This window comes from Penaeus monodon, chromosome 42 (genome assembly GCF_015228065.2).
Source record: "Penaeus monodon isolate SGIC_2016 chromosome 42, NSTDA_Pmon_1, whole genome shotgun sequence".
NCBI classification, from domain to species: domain Eukaryota; kingdom Metazoa; phylum Arthropoda; class Malacostraca; order Decapoda; family Penaeidae; genus Penaeus; species Penaeus monodon.
Window position 1 is genome coordinate 16,513,984 of NC_051427.1, and position 17,795 is coordinate 16,531,778.

The following is a 17,795-nucleotide window of genomic DNA, read 5'->3' on the forward strand; positions in this document are numbered from 1 at the left end:
AGATAGGCAGATGCTTTTTTAAAGGAGATAAGGGCTGATAGTTGATTTGGAGTAACTCTCTTGTAGGGGTAACTGTTCCAGGCTGCACGTTTTAAGCGAAGTGCTTTAGTGCAATCAGAATTCCACCATGGAAACACATTTGGAGGTATATGGTCTTGAGGTTCGAGGGATAGCTGTATGTGCAGCTCTTTTAAAACTGTATTGTGGAATACTGTATCATTTCTGAAATGGAGGGGAGGGAGGATGGAGGGGTAAAGAAAAGAGAGAGTGAAGTGAAAGTATGCCAGTCGGCTCTATCAAAGCACCCGCGTGGGAGATAGAGAGTGGTACGTATGAAGTTAGGAGAAAGGAGAACTGGAAAGTGGTCACTATAGGGAAAGTGGTCTAAGACTGACCAGTGGAAATCTAAATGAAGAGAAGGGGGGCATAGAGAGAGGTCAATGCATGAAAAAGATGCGTGCGTATCAAAGTGTGTGGGGCGATCTGAATTTAGAATAGTAACGGTCAGCTGTGGAGAGGAAGCGCTCTAGAGATCGGCCTCGGAGTTTTTGATAGAATCACCCCATAGAGTGTGGCGGCAGTTAAAGTCACCAACTATGAGGAAAGGTGGTTGAAGTTGGGAAATTAGATTTTCAAAAGCAACAAAGTCAATGGGGTGGGAAGGGGAGAAGTAGACTTGAAATCACTGTGATCCAAAAGATGAAGGAGGATACGGATAACTGTGGGAAGGGACATGGTTTGAAAGGGAGGATGACATAAGGTGTTTTCTGATTTATAAGTATGGATTTAACATAAAGGGGAAAGTGGGGAAGAGACAAATGATAATTGGGGATTGGTATTTGAGGATGTGTAAGAAAGGTCTCTTGAAGGCATACAAAAGATGGATGTATAAGAGGAAAGGGTATGACGAAGGTCAGGTCTGTGGGGCGGAAACCGCGAATATTCCAATGAAGGTTAGTTATACTTTACTGATATAGATTGTAGTAGGTGTTGCAGATTTGAGGGGGAAGCACTAGAGGGGGGGGAAAAGGACTGAGAGGTCTGAGAGGGAGAGGTGTGGGAGTTGGTGTTTACTAGGAGGGGTATTAGGAGATGGAGGGTCTGAGGAAGGGGATAAATTTTTGACATAAGGGATTCACGTGTGTATCCAGGGGGAGTGGAAGGGATAGAGGGGATGGTGGGAGGGTTAATGTGGGCGGGGTTGGGGTCGGGGGGAGGGGTGTTGGGAGGGGGTAGGAGGATTGGGTTGTAGGGGGATTCGTTTGGAGGAGGATGGATATCAGCAGTACTTGGAGTGTGGAAAAGGGGCAGGAGTTGTAAGATTTGGAGGGTTGAGTGTCAGTTTTTCATTAGTTAATCTTGAGTATTTTCAATGGTTTCTTCTGAGGAGTTGGTTGGGGAGTTTTGGGGATAAAGGATTTCTTGTGAGGGGGGGGAAGAGAGGACTGTTTTTTCTCAAGCATATGAGCAAAGGAAGGTGGAGATGATTTTGTGGTAGGGGAAGAGGGGGTGGAACGTTTGTTCTGTCTGTTACGGGTAGTGCGAGGAGGGAGAGGGGAGGTTTGGGGTGGGAGTGGTGATTGAAATATCCCGTAGAGATTGGAGTGTCTTTGGATTTAGATGGCAAAAGAGTTTGACTGTGGAAGGTAAAAGGGAAGAGGGGAGTTAATGTAGGGGGGGGGTTAGGAAATTGGGAGAATGAGCAGTATTACGGAGTAAAGGGGTAAAGCTGAGTTTTCTATCTCAGACTCAAATTGTAGGTGGACAGCCCCTATAAAAAAACATTATGGGGGGGCCGCCACAGTTGGCACATGTGCTGATTGTGCCCGGGCAGTTAGATCGGGTATGGCCAGGTTGGGACATAGTGGCATCTGGCTGTGGAACGGCAATGTTGGCTGGGTTGTCCCAGGGCGCCAACAATTTTGGCACGACGTGGAGGTTGGTATGGACGAACAGGAGGGATTCTCCTCCTAGTAGACGTTAAAGGGAAGGTCATGTCTACGGAAGGTAATTTTGGCATGTTAGTGGGTTTTCTTTTTGATGACCTCTGGGGGGAATGGAGTAGATTGTACTGATGTTGCAATCATATCTGTGAGCCCGGCAAAATAGGTCTTCTCCACAATCTTTGTCATAGACTGGGCAATTTGCTGGGGAGATTGAAACTGTTCCGGTGCAAGTATTGAGGGTTGGATGGGGTTCTGCAAGGATGGGGTTACCATATAGGTCTGTTAGTTTGTTAATGCTATAGCTTGGTTTTCGGATGTTACTGTGACAAGACAGGAGCGGTCGGGGCGGCTACGGAAAAAAGACTTTACCCACTGTTTTTGGAGACATTGTTGGAAGGGAAGGGGTTGTCAAGAGTAGGGACTGTGGGGGGATCACGAAAATCGGTCCCATTTTGGGTCGCTAAAAAGAGTATTCAATAGTGTAAGATAGGGGTAGTAGAAGGGGGGGGGGGCATGACGAAGATGGAGTAGTGTTGAGGGAGGTAGTGTTATGAGAGGTGGGCAATAAGGCTGAAGGTATTAATAAGGGAGGAAAGGGGTGGTTGATTTTGGAGGTTGTGGGGAAGAGGTTGTTGAAGTTGAGCATGCTGGAAGAGTGGAAAAAGTTCCTTAAGGGTTGATTGTTGGCCCATGTACTAGTAGGCATTGATGAGGGGGTAGTTTTGCAGTGTTCAGAGCCGTGGTCAAAGGAGAGCCTGGGGTCAGGGGAATCGGGTGGGTTTACACGTTTGGGGCTATTTTAGGCTTGCCCCTAATAGTGGGATATGTTTTTATTACTGGCCATGGTAAGCCTGTGTTATGTTGGGGATAAAAACAGTCCACCCCTCAGGGTCCCCTTGAGGGGTAAGGGCTAGGTAACTAAATCAGGGGAATACCGTGCCCATGGCTCCCTCAGGCCGTTCAGGACTGGCACAAAGTCGCCTTTCATCCTTTCAGCACGGGTCTCACACCTTAGGAGGTGGATAGCAGAAGGGTTTGGTGAAAGGGGCAGAAACGAAAAGTGGAAGGAAAAAAAGACCATGCAAAATTAGTTGAGCGAGGGGTGAGTCCAAGGTTGGGGAGTTTTCCCCCTCATTTGGGGCCCAGTCTCCGCCTCCCCAAGCCCCCCCATGACAACAATAGGCAAGGGATTGGGGGGTTAAAAATCTAAAATTCTAATCTAATGAACATAAAATAATCTAAAAACCCTTTTGGAAAGATTAAAAAAAAAAAACACAAAAACTGAAAATCTTTATTATATGAAAACAACAGGTAAAAGGCTGCACCCATTAGGGCCCTGTGTGAAGATGCAGCAATTCAGAGCCTCACTAAGTGGAAGCTGTGATAATTAAGATGATGCTGTAAATGGTTAGATATGAACTGCTTGCACTTAGGAGATCTGGTGCTTGATTATGGAGGAGGAGGATTACTTCTGGCAAAATGTTCTAGGCAGTTTTCCACCCCCTTGCAGAGCTTCACCCTTAGAGCACAAAACGCTGCCCAACTCGCCCCAAAGCAGGTCGCTGTGTAATAATCGAGAAAGTAAATCCAGCAAAATAGCTGACCTCTTTTGTGTGCTTACATGCCTCACAAAATGTATGCGGAATGAGGGGAGAGCATTGACCCAACGATAGGAGATTTCACTGACTTCTCAGAATTTCAAGTTGTTCCTCAGAAAGTGAAGACTCTTTTGAATTGTTAAAATCTCCAATGACCATGCCAAGGTGGGGGAAAAACCTGGACCCTCCTACGTCTGACCAAAATTCAACACGACTGCGGTCATGGAAGACTCTTTGGCTGATCCATGCCACGTGCTGCAGCTATGCAGCTAATGATCGAACAGCGCAATGTCTGGGTATGCATTTTTGGGGGTTGCAGAAGATTGAATGGTACCAAGTAGGTCCTGCAGGTCCTCCCTGACACCCCCCATTCCTTAAGAGGTGTGAAAAACCGAACTGCGGTGTTCTAGCTCATGCATTTTTACTGAGCTTTAAATAAGGCCATGGGAAACTGTTCCAGTGTGGGAATGAAGCATCATATGTGTGGAGCAAACAGAAGAGTTGTAAAGTTCTAAAAAAAACCCAAGACATGGGAATAGTTCAAGATAGTTGCTTGCTCTAATGCTGTTAGCTGGAGATGATTGTCCCTTTGAGGAAGCAGCTAATAGAGAAAATGCGAAGAACAATTAAGGATGTGCTGCTGCTTGTTTGCGTACACTGCTTCAAGATCAGACATACGCCTGCGAAAATCCCCTTTCTGGATTGGGCAGCTAATAGTAAGAAATGTAGCAGAGCCCACTGCTCCACTTTTGAGTTTCACCAGATGCCCCAGCAGATACAATTTTGTCATTGTTCTGCTGAAAATTAAGAAATAATCTTTGGCAATCGAGATTAGGTGTATAATAATGTCCCGCTCCTGCGAAATGGAACCATACCCTGAGATATTCATCCAGAGATATCTCAGCCAAGTGTTCAGCCAAGGCTGAATGGCAGACACTGAATATCAATACTATGTAGAAGTAAAGGCAGATGTGTCTCAAGAGGTAATGTGCCACGTCCTCCATCCAAAGAACTCTGACATTCTGTGATCATATACTGAGCTATGTGTACCACTTCTGATGTACTGAATGATAAAAGTGTTTCTTGAGGGGCATGTCGTGGTGTTCTGCGTTCCCTACCTTGCCACAGCTTGGGTACATGCAGTACAGCCCAAACAAAGCTTAACACAGCAGCAGCATCTAGAACAGGATTGTGCACACGCAAAAGAGCACGAACACAGTGTCCAGAGTGTCACCATCTTGCTTGGTGCGTAAATGCAGCCAGAAGATAAGCTTGGCTGTATCCTCCTTCTTTGTGATCATTACCAGGACGCTTTTTGAAGAGGAGAATTTGTTGGAGTTGATTCAGACCCCTTTTCAAGCTCTGGGTCAAGAACTTGTAGCCATCTAGAAGTAAAGCGTAGGTGCACTTGGCCCTCCTTGAACCTCCTTGCCTTGCTTTACTGTCATTCCTGACAATAAAAGCTGTGACATGGCTCCCACTACAGGTGCCATTTTCCCTCCTTTCATGGCACAACCAACAACACGGCATATTTCTTTCCAATTGGCTTGGTTCTATGCTAGCTAGGTGCATCAGAACTGCTTGAGTAGAAGATACATCAACTTCAACTTCTGGCTCCTTTTTCTTAATCTTCTTGCCTGGGAATTCTTCAGTGTTAAAGGTGTAAGAACATTGGTTAAGGAGACTTTCTTTCCGGAGCCATCTGAAGGATAAAGGCAACTAACTGGCATGTGAGAGCATACAGTTTCTCGCAACCTTTCTTGTTGTGCAGATTGCGCAACATACGGAATAAGGACGCTGAATGGATGTAGTGATCATGTAATCCAGCAACAAAACTAGGTGCATGCCTTCTGGAAGAAAGAAAAGTCTGCTGAAACTGATTTTAGCTCAAAGAAATACAAATGTATATAATTTTGTTTGTGCATACATATATGTATCTCCTCATATGTTCATATGCATATTATTAAGATAAAATGGGAAAGCGTGAAAGTTATCTTACCGGAGACTGCACAATAGCTGTAAGACTATTCAGGAACTCGTTGATATATGGTCCTTCAGGATCTTGCCTGCTTATCTCACGGCTGAAGTGTCTCTGTAGTACCCTCATTGTATCTTGAACCTATGCAAGTAATTTCATTATGAAAGCCATCCTTTTCACAACATTAAGCTATAAAATGTGAAATATATATTTTTTAATCCTTTTGCTACTTTTAGTTGAAATAACTACATGAAAAGACAGCGACATACCTGTTTTTTTTTGTTCTCTGTGAAGAAGGTCGTTGGTGAAACACTGTAGCACAAATGACTTGCACCTCTTTCCCTTGTTTAAATTCTGTATGCAATAAAACTGTGAGACCTGGAATACATTAAATTTTTATAAATAGTGAGAGCTTAAATGTAAATTTTATAGGTATTTAAAATCTACGATCACATGCCTTGGTTCATCTGTTATCAAATCCTTAGTGAGTGAAGAATACTTTTATATTTTATATTGTCAAGCAATCCATCTGAGAGGAGTCTAATAAAATCACTTGATAATGTATGTATGTGTTAATAAAAACACCCAATTCATACCAAGTTTATAATAATTCCTTTTGAATATTCTGAATAAAATCCTGAGCATTAATATGGGCATTATAATAATAGCAATAATAATAATAATTAATAATAATAATAATAATAATAAATAATAATAATAATAATAATAAATAAAAAATAAAATAATAATAAAATAATAATAATAATAATAATAAATAATAATAATAATAATATTTTAAAATCAAAATAAAATAATAATAATAAAAAATAATTAATAATTAATAAATAAATAAATAAAAAATAAAAATAAAATAATAAAACAAAAAATAATAAAATAATAATAATAAAATAATACATTAATCATAATAACAATAAAAATCATCTACAATAACAATAAATAACAATAAAATAATAACAATAAAAATAACATAACAAATGATGATGATGAGGATGATGGTGATGATGAATTTGGGGAAAAGGTTTGGGATGTGATGATGGTATGATGATGATATAACAATTAATAATAAGACTAGTATCTTTTAATAATAATAATAACAAAAATCAATAACAATAATTAACAATATCAGTTAATAATAATCAATAATAATAAAAAATAATAATAATATAAATATATAGTAGTAGTTAGTAGTAGTAATAATAATAATAATGATGATTAGGAAGAATAACAATAACCACAAAACTGATGATGATGATAATAATAACACTGATAACAATACTTTAAAACTAACAATGACAACAATAATTATTTCTTTCTCAACAACCAAACAAAGAAATCTGAAATTTGACAATGCAAACTGTATAAATCATACACATTTTCTTCTGTAATTGTTAAAAGTCTCTTACATTGAGAGCAGTCACCAGAGGTCGTATAGGTGGTGGTCTTTCACCAACAACATCCATGTCATCGCGTTCACCAAGAGTAGCAGCAAATGCATGGCCCCCTCTGGCTCCCCTCTGGTGTTGAACCTAAACATGGATAAAACTGGATTAGAGGCTAATCTTTCCTGCAGTGCAACAATACCAAGTTCAAAAGAAATATTCAACATTTTTCATATAGAAATATCTATGTAATGTTTTAGTAAATGGAACTGGAAATAATTGGAGCATACTAGCCATGTAAGTTAATATCACAATTATCACACAAGATACAAATTAGAAATGTGAGGGACAATGTTTTTCCTCATCTGTCTTTGATACTGAACAAGCCAATTACTACTTTTCAATGGAAGAACTGAAACAAACTTTAGGCTGACTTTGGAAGACTGTAGCTTGAAAAAAATAATCCTTTCAAAGCCATAAAAGCTCATAAAATATGCCCTTGTCAGGGCATTCATTCTTAGGTTAACCCAATGCCACTGTGAGTTTACTTTATTAATTGATTTTACACATAGATGGCTACACTTGTACTGTGTCACCAATGAGCCAATTACAAGTATTACCTGTCATGCCTGTTTACTCTTTTCCTTGATTTTTAAAAATATTTTATGCTGTCTTATATTGCTAATGTCTATAACATTATAGTAATTATAATATTTATAATAAATATAACACTATCGATATTCATAGCATTAGTAAAAAAAAAAAAGTTTCAAACTGCCAATTCAAGGAAAGGTGAAATCAGGTAAGGTCACAAGATCTACTAATTGACTCCTTTGTGACTAAGCACCTGCAGAGCTATCTATGTGCAGAGACATTTAACAAAAAAAATGAGCACGGCATTTTCCCAGCGACCTTGGGTTAAGATAAGTTCATGCAAAACCTTCATGATCACATCAAATGAGCAGCAGGAAATTTCATAATACTAGGTGTGGGTGATGTGAACGGAGAATTTGGCTGTGGGCCACGGTGATGCAAGCTTGCAGTTGTGATTATTCAACTGAAGGCCAGAGTGATGGGAAAGACTCGCCACAAGTGAATAAAACCTTGGAGGTGATTACACTCATCTGGCATTTAGAATGGGGGTTCTGCATTATTTCCATTGACAAACACATGTGGAATGTAGTGTCCTGAGCCATGACAAGAAGAGACTGGGAGGGACACACTATTTCCATGCTCAGCATTCTATTCCTTGCTGCCTTCATTGCCGGCATAGGTTGTATTACAAAAAAATTATATAGTATGAAAAAAAAAAGTGTTACTTAGTGTTATTATTCTTGACAGAGATTATGGAATACCTAGAGAAGCGATATGGAGACTGTTCAAAGAAAACAGTCTATTACCACCTGGATAAAGCAATCAATGACAAATGTGGAGTTTGGAAAATGTGGAAAAAAAATTTAAACACTTGTCCATAAAAAGGGAAAATAACATTGCAAAGGGGGGGGGGGTGGAGTCATGTTACCACACACAAGTGTTCATGTGCACCCAGCCTACAAGCCGTGCACCCTGTCTGATAGCCGTACATGTAAGCCTAATGCCTGTATTTTGGGCCATGTGAACTGCTGTGAAGCAACTGGATTGAATGGGTTAATAAGAAAGCTAAAGTACATGGTAATACATTTTGTCTAAAACACCCTTAAAGTCTTAAATCATGTTTGGAAAGAGAATTTTCTTAAAACCATAAATCTTTGCCTCAAACAAGTTTGTGCCATATATGTTTTATGGCTTTTATCCAAGACAGCAGCTGCCACAGCTTCCTCATTGGTGTTCACAGCAACATCCAAGGCACAAAGTAATTTGGTCATGCTGGCAACAGGTATTCCAAATGACTGAATAAATAGCACTAATTGTGATGGTTCCAAGTCCTGAAAGAAAAAAAAACATTAATTCTCTTTTTTTCTTTTCTGACATCTCTCAATGTGCCCTGAAAAAAAAAAAAAACATTAATTCTCTTTTTTTCTTTTCTGACATCTCTCAATGTGCCAGTTTTAAAGCATCTCTAACTCTCCCTATTTCTATGATAAAATACAATTATTTGATTTTTACACATTGAACTAATTACTGGCATTCATTATAACAATCAGATTACCTTTAGAGCTGCATCAACAAGGTGTGGAACAGTTGACCTAATCATTTTCAGCTTCAGCCAGTCCTGGTAATAATAGAGGCCTCTTCTGATGTGTCTACCAGGACAGCTTGAGGCATTTCCTCTTGCTCTGGGAACCATGTTGTCAGCAACTCATGGAAAAGTTCAGGACTGTTGTCAGGTCCATGAGTGAGAAGGATGACCATGGCATGAACGACAAGTATGTGCATAACAGCTTGTTCCCCAGATGCCCACTGAACGCGCACCTGATCCTGACTTTCTGACCATGTGAAAGACTCTCTTGGAGGTAGTCGCACACCTCTCATATAGTTGATAAATATAATTAGAAGGGCTTTGAGAGTATTGTGAGCATGCTGGAAGGGTTGGTTGGGTCTCTCAGGCACTGGCAAAATGGCTGAAATCATTGTACAACGCTCAACAATTAACTGTGCCATATCCTGCACCAACTCTGCCTGGTCTTGGAGAGGATCGTCTCTTGTGTGCCACTGCCAAGAACCGTATATATGCACTTCACTGCATGTGGGTCTGTTTCAATCTGACAAGCTGCACGGAGAGCTTGACTTGCCACACCTTGAACCAGGTCAAACCCAGGAAGATTTGGCAAGTGTTGGAGAAGCCAAGCATGTGGAGTATGAGACTCCCCATCTACCTCCATTGGGTCTCCCAGTGGAGCCACAACCAACTGGAGCCCCTCGTACTGCCTGCATGCGAGCTTGGCCTGCTGGGAACTAAGGCGTCGTAGAAAGTAGTCTAGAATCTCAACACTCACTCCATCTTCCTGGCGAGGAGCCCGTAACAGTGACCGCAAATGTTGTAACAACTGGTGATGTCTTGCAGCTCCATCTCCCCCTCCACTCCCTGTTCCAGTTTCACTGAGGAGGAACTCACACAGACACTGGACAAGGAAGTACAGAGAAAGCTCCCTCACTACTCTGGACAACTCTGCCAACCATGGCATGCTTTGAGAGGCACCCTGACGCTGAATTATATCAACCAAAAAGTCTGGATTGCGACTTCGGCACAAGAGGTGTCCAATCTTATGTGAAGCGTTTAAGTGCCTTCAGTTTGATCCAAGACAATAGGAGGGGGTTTTCTTGCAGTCCTGTAGGATCCATGGTTATTAGTTGACTCAAAAGCAAACTGTTTTGTTCTGTGATGGTTTTCTGTGCCAAGTGAGACTCAAAGTCAAGGATTTGTTGTCTTTCAAGGGCACACAGATGTAATTCTTGATTGGTCATTTCTTCTCCTTTCTCCCCTGCTGCTAGTGTTGTGAGGAGGAAAAAACGAAAGAGTTTTGTTATGCACATTTCCATCAGTGTACGCAGTGTTGGGTATGATTCCCAAGCAAGAAGCCCAAACACAGTGGGATTGTGTGCAGTTATAAGTAAGAGCATCATCCATGATTTCCAGTACAAATTTGCAATTGCTGTTTTTGGAGGTCTATAGCCCTGGGGTAGTGGAGAATTCTCTGGAGGAATGTAAGGGCAAAGATTGAAGATTAGCTCTATCACCTTTGTATCATCAATTCTCAAAACTTCCATATCATCACTGGAGAGGGATGCAGCTCTTTTGATTAACTTGTCAACTAATTCTATCAGATCCTGTGATTTGATCCACTGATCTTTCATGACTGCAATCATCAGCAACCTTGTCAAAGTTTCTTGTTTCACTGGAATATCTGAAGTTAAGCGAAAATACAGTGGACGGTCATTTTCAGTAGGCCAGTTGTCTTTTATGAAATAAACTTCTGCCTGTTCAAACATCAGCAATTTGTGCAAGCACCTTGTATACTCTTCTTTGCTTGGGTTGTAACACTTTGGAACAACCCGATACATCCAGTGAATGGCATCACGCTGGATGGAGGCCACCATTTCCTGGTATCGTCTCACAATTTCAGGATCTCTGTGCTCACCACGGTACATTTGTGTGGCACTCTCTCGAACTTGAGGAGAAATGGCCACAAAGATGGTGAGAACAATCAGATCTGTTGTACTATGAAACATCCTTTCTTTGAACTCAAAAAGTGTCACGAAATGTTTGGATCCTTGCGTTCTTTCATGAGTCCCTGACAGAACTTCTGAAAATTGCATGTCATGTCTCAGAGCACCTGAACTATCTCTCGTAGCAATGCTCTCAAAGCACGCAAAAAATCTTCCCTGTTACATAAGAGTTCTTGGAACTCTTCTGCTAAAATGATTGCTGCAGGGTTCAGGAGCAAACTGGAAGATAACAGAAGTATGGACTATTGCTTGGATTTCTTGCCTGTGACAGCTCATTGTATAATGTTTTGTTTCATCACTGAAGGAATGTTATCGGATTGAGCTGCAAGAAGCTCTCGTAGGCAAGACATGTATTGGTTTATGAGGGGCTTGTGCTTCAACCTGATCCTTTTTAAATGTTGGCTTTATACACTCTATATCCACGGGGAATGTGTGTTTTACATTTTTTTAAACACAGGGACATTAGGAGTTCTGTAGCTGGTCTCTGTAATTTTAGGCTTTGTAACCACATTTCCCAGCCTCTGTGCAACTTGCCTTCTAACCTCTAAAATACCACACACAGATATAAAACCTGATAGATTTCGTGCGACAGCACCCGGATTTTGATGCCGCACACCTAACTGATGCTGCACAGCCTCCATAACCATTTCCTACTTCTGACATTATGCCTGCATAGCGATTAGGACATTAACATCTAGACTTTCCTTACATTCCAGAGAAAGTTCCTGAGTCTCCATCACCTGAGTTCAGCACCTCCAGATCCCCCTGATACAGGGGAAAGGACAGTCCTGCCTGCTGCCCATGCCGAGGTCAGGGTACAGGAGATTTTTTTTGGGAGGCATCTTTTGTTCTGAAAGCTGTCGCTTTTGTACCACAAACCCCTTACGTCTTTTCATGACCCAACCCATATGCGTTCTCCCAAGGAGTCCTCATGTACACACGCACAATATGTCAGGCCAGGAACTTTTCATCTTGGTATGCAGCCAGCAAGATATTAAGCAGCTAGGGACAGAGACAGCTGCATTCCCTTTGCCCTTGTAGGTCATTGAATGATCTCTCTTCAGGAGGGAACTAAAAGCTTCAGTGCCCATTTTCTGAACGACTGAAGAGAAATGTTGGGGCCCTTTACTTTGGCCAAGTACATGAGAGAAAAGCACAATAAATTGTCAGGCTTAGTCCTCTGTGCTCTTAGAGTCTTGACTGCACCACACAAGTACGGCTCTGAGTTGTCACCATATTCTTCCCCAGCTTCAATAAAGGGTATCAAGTCATTGGGGTCAACCTGGAAAAATTCAACAAATTCATTAACTCCAATTCTTTATAAAGTTGCATAAACAACAAATATAAAAATTAGTAAACCAATCAGGATCCTTCTTAACCCAACCCAATACTGTATTTTTTTGTGCATTTTGTTGTACAGAAATGGCTCCACATGTACTCAGTGATCAAGGAGTCACCCATCTATTTCACCATTTCTTGAATTTTTTGGGAATTTTTTTTTTATGCTATTAATATTGATATTATAATTATTATTGACATTATGAATATTAAACTGTTATTATCCCTTTGCTGATGGGTGGCATGTACGTACATGCCATGGCATGACTGGACCATACTGCCAGGGGTCATGTACTACATGCCATGGTGTCTATGGACATGCCAGTTTTTTTTTTTTTTCTTTTTACAATCACGGCAAAATATTTTTCACACTAAAATGTGATTAAGTTGTTTTTTTCATTTTACTAAAAAAAAAAAAAAAATAAAAAAAAAAAAAAAAAAAAAAAAAAAACTACAACTTCAACTCCATGATGCCACACACTGCTTATTTTACTATGGAGTCTATATAACAACAAAAATATCCTTCAGTCTTGATTTACCAGGAAATATGGCAAATAGAGACTTTAGAAAATAATATAACTGAAAATACAACATATGCTCGTAGTATTACGAAGAAATGGCAAGGGATGCTGGTATTTGGCATGAGCGGTCGCGCATGCTAGGGTGACGATATATGCCCCCGGCAGTGGGGCCCAGGCCACTATGAATACTACCGTCGGGAAAGGGTTAAAATACTAATAACGTAAGAAAATCAAATTAAAAAATCAAGGAAGAGGGTAAATAGCTAAGATAGGTAGGACTAATAATTGACTGACACCTTGACAACGAAGCACTTACTGAGCCAATGGACATGGTGTGCTTTTTTTGTTATATAGGGCCATCAGGTTAGCTGTCATTATAAACAAAATACTACAAACAAATAACCATGAAAGTTCACCTCAGCTGCCACATTTTCCCATTCTTCACTGAGCAGGTTGACCATGTCAACCGGTACTTTGCTTTGGAATTCCTGAACGAACACTGGCTCCCGCTGCCGCTAAATCCGGCTTAGATTTTTTTGGCCAGTGACCCTGAAGAGCCTGCACCTCCATCTCGACCACGGTCACTTGACCCACCTGCAGAAAAATCAAATTTTGAAAAAATTGTTATGATAACTATACATACATACATATGTACATCAATCTTCCTGTGTGTGTGTGTGTTGTGTGTTGTGTGTGTGTGTGTGTGGTGTGGTTGTGTGTGTGTGTGTGTTGTGTGTTGTCTGTGTGAGTGAGTGAGTGAGTGAGTGAGTGAGTGAGTGATGTTGAGTGAGTGGAGTGAGTGAGTGGGTGAGTGGAGTGAGTAAGTGGGTGAGTGAGTAAGTGGGTGAGTGAGTTGGGTGGGTAGGTGGGTGGGAGGGTGGGTGGGTGGGAGTGGAGGGAGGGAGGGAGGGAGGGAGGGAGGGAGGAGGGAGGGAGGGAGGGGGGAGGGAGGGAGGGGGAGGGGGAGGGAGGGGGGAGGGTGGGTGGGTGGGTGGGTAAGTGGGTGGGTAGGTGGGTGGGTGGGTGGGTGGGGTGAGTGAGTGAGTGAGTGAGTGAGTGAGTGAGTGAGTGAGTGAGTTGAGTGAGTGAGTGTTGTGAGTGGGTGAGTGGTGGTGGTGAGTGGGTGAGTGAGTGTGAGTGGGTGAGTGAGTGGATGAGTGAGTGAGTGAGTGAGTGAGTGAGTGAGTGTGTGTGAGTGAGTGGTGAGTGAGTGGTGAGTGAGTGGGGAGTGAGTGAGTGAGTGAAGTGAGTGGTGTGAGTGAGTGGTGAGTGGTGTGAGTGAGTGGTGTGAGTGGGTGAGTGTTGGAGTGATTGTGAGTGAGTGAGTGAGTGAGTGAGTGAGTGAGTGAGTGAGTGAGTGAGTTAGTGAGTGAGTGGGTGAGTGAGTGAGTGGGTGAGTGAGTGAGTGGGTGAGTGAGTGGGTGGGTGGTGAGTGAGTGAGTGAGTGAGTGAGTGGGTGGTGAGTGGGTGAGTGAGTGGGTGAGTGGTGGGTGAGTGGAGTGGGTGAGTGAGTGGGTGAGTGAGTGAGGTGAGTGAGTGAGGAGTGATGAGTGAGTGAGTGAGGGAGTGAGTGAGTGACCGTGAAGTGAGTGAGTGAGTGAGTGGGGTGAGTGATGTGGGTGAGTGAGTGTGATGATAAGTGTGCATGCGTGAGCAGGATGAAACTTATCTTTCTAAAGTTAGTGCGTATCCCTAAATGTTGACCAGCAGGTCATCCTCCATGGGGTTGGGGGAGGGAGTCCCATCAGTGGATTGCAACAATTCCAATAAGATACATATATCCTACTATTCATTTCCTTCATATTTTACCCTTACTTTTACCTTTTTACCTACATTCTCTCCTTTTTCTAAATACGGGGCCCAGTTCGAGGGGTTTAACTAACACAGGATTCAACCTTGCAATTATTATTCCTGGTCTCATTATTCACAACTAAATATGAAGATCTTTGGTGTGTATTTTCATGGCCCAAATGCTAAAATGAAAGTATCCTAGTCCTTTGTGCCTCCAGTCAATCCTGGTTTATCACAAAAATTGGAGTTGTGAACCAAAAACATTCTAACCGAGATTTTCATCCCTAGACTCCAGTCCTATCGCCATATTTTCCTATCAGGGTTTTGCCCCAGACCTTAAACCAATCTTGCTTGCATATCATAGTCACAAACTATTTTCTTCATTCCAGTAATTTTACAGTACATGCACTCACCAGGAGACAAAGTCCCCAATTCCACATTCTCAATTTATTACATCTAAATTGCCGAGACTGTGTGTGCCTGGGCACTGTGAAAGGGGAGTATTATGGGGGCTGTGCCCACCACACCCCCTTGTCAACTTGTCTCACCTCAGTTGCACTATAATGTACATCTCTCTGCATTAAGTGTACTGGCAATTGCAATGCCAAAAATATTTTGACAAGATAAGAGCCTAAGACTTACCTGGTGTTTTAATCATCAAATAAAGAACCCAGTCTAAGCTCATTATCAATGTAAGAGGTTTGTGCTCGTTTGTTGAACTGAAAAAAACACTGATTGCTTGAACACTAACATTAACGCACAGGAGTCAAGACTGCAAGTCTTCCATCAGTGATCAAAGCATGTTTTTGGTAATTTACAGTCCAGATGCACTTGCCAGAGACTAAGTCCCAACTCCCTATCACAAAGTTAGTTCAACAATCATAAGTTTCCATAACTGGGCATGACCTATGGGCACTGACCTGAGGGGAGGGTTGATGGAGCCCCAACATTCCTCGAGAATCTCATTGCCTTATGTATGTATGGCAAGATAAGGAGCTGAAACCTAAGAACACCAAGTGGACTTAGGCTGTGAGTGATGCTTTCCTTTATTTGTGGCATTATGCTCTTGTCTTATAATTATTTCTTGTACCGATATCTATAACTTTCTGTCCTCTGCAAGATAACAACTTCATTTTGCCTGACCTTAGTGCATCCATACCCTAAAGATTAACCAATATCTTTGATGGAAATGGATAACACACCAGCCAATTATATTATATGACACTGGTTTTGTTTTAAAAAGCCACACTGATAGACTTGTCAACATTCACCTACTCTGAATGAGAATAGCTAGGATTTTTTAAATATAACTATAATATTTTATGCAATACAAGGTAACCCAACATGGAAAAAAGTAAAAGTGACATAGACCGATTTTGATTAGGATCGGCAATGAACACTTTCCTGTCAAAGAACACTCCTACCGGCTGCCGGTCAAGTAACCCTACCCTGCTGTACTTTGCTCTTGTGGTAAACTATAATCATACAAAAAAACAAATCACAACAACCTTGTAACACTTAAACCTGAATTTCTACGATATATAACAAATCTATTCTCTAAAATTCAACTTACTTGACGATTTACTCGGGGCGAAAGACAAACCAGGGGATGAAGTTTTATAAATCTGGGGCATCAGCTCTCCTGTTTTGGTCCCGGGGGAACAGTTCCCCGGCGGGGAACGATCTTGGGCTTTTTTTCGCCCCTGCGCCCCTTCCTCCCAGGCAAGTCTCTTTTCACTCAAACTCTACGGGAATATAAAATTAAAAAAACTCGGGCCTTTCTCTCATTGTTGATACTTGGAGTAAAGCGTATAGACGTAAAAAACCTAAGCATATTGGGATTGAAACCTCATTCATGTAAATACCAGGCCTTAGTATTTTTAGGATTTCATAGTGTTAGCTAACGACTCTTTTGTTTTAGGGAAATTTCGTTTGTATGTTTTTTTTTTCCAAAGATTGCATCAGAGAAAGAAAATAAATAGAGAGACAAGAGAGAAAAAAATAAACAGAAAAAATAATTACAGAGAAAAAGGGAAAAAAAAAAAGGAGGGGAAAAATTATTTGAGAAAATTTATTTGGAAAAATAAAACAAGAGTATCAGAGTCATGGGGTAGTTTATATATATATAAAAATTTTATATATATATATATTATATTTTATAATATATATATATTATATATTATATATATATAAAAAAAAAAAAAAAAAAAAAAAAAATATAAGAATAAAATATTATTAAAGAAATTTTTTTGGAAAATAAAAAAAGATTTATAATATGGGGTTTATATATATTATAATTATAAAAAATTATTTATAAAATATTATATAATATAATATATATAATAAATATAATATATAAATAATAATATATATAAAATATATATATATATATTATATATATATTAATATATTATATAAATATTTTTTTTTTTTTTTTTTTTTTTTTTATTATTATAAAAAACATTTCCCCCCAAAACATAAAAACAACAACAACAAAAAAAAAAAATTATATATATATATATATATATTAAATATAATTTTTTTTTCTTTTGTTGGTTTTTTTTTTTTTTTTATTTAATAAAATAAAAAAATATAAAACCCCAAAAAAAAACAAAAAAAAAAATATTTTATATATAAAATAAAATTTTATATAAAATATTATATTTAAATTTTTAAAACAAAAAAAACAACAAATTTATTTAAATAATTTTTAAAATTTTATTTTCTTTTAAAAACAAATTTTAATAAATAATATAATAATATTATTAAATATATTAAAAAAATTTTAATATATAACCAAAAAAAACACACACAAAAACTCTACCTTTTGGGGGAAAAACTTTTTTTAGCTTAGGTGGGGAACAAAAGGGGGTTTCCCCAACCCACGCTCATTTTCAAATTTTAAATTTTGTTTTTTCTTTTTTGGGTTTTTTTCCTTCCCATAAAAAAAAAACAAAAACAAAAAAGGGGGGAGTGGTAAAAAAAAATTTTTTTTTTTTTTGGGGGGTTTTTTCCCTTTCCCAAAATGGGAAAGTACATACAACAAAACAAAAAAA

General features: G+C 39.8%; 1 pseudogene; it reads right to left on the reverse strand.

Moving 5' to 3' along the window:
• Positions 1-3,313: 3,313 nt before the first annotated feature.
• LOC119599178 overlaps positions 3,314-17,795 on the reverse strand; it is a 15,250-nt pseudogene continuing 768 nt past the window's right edge.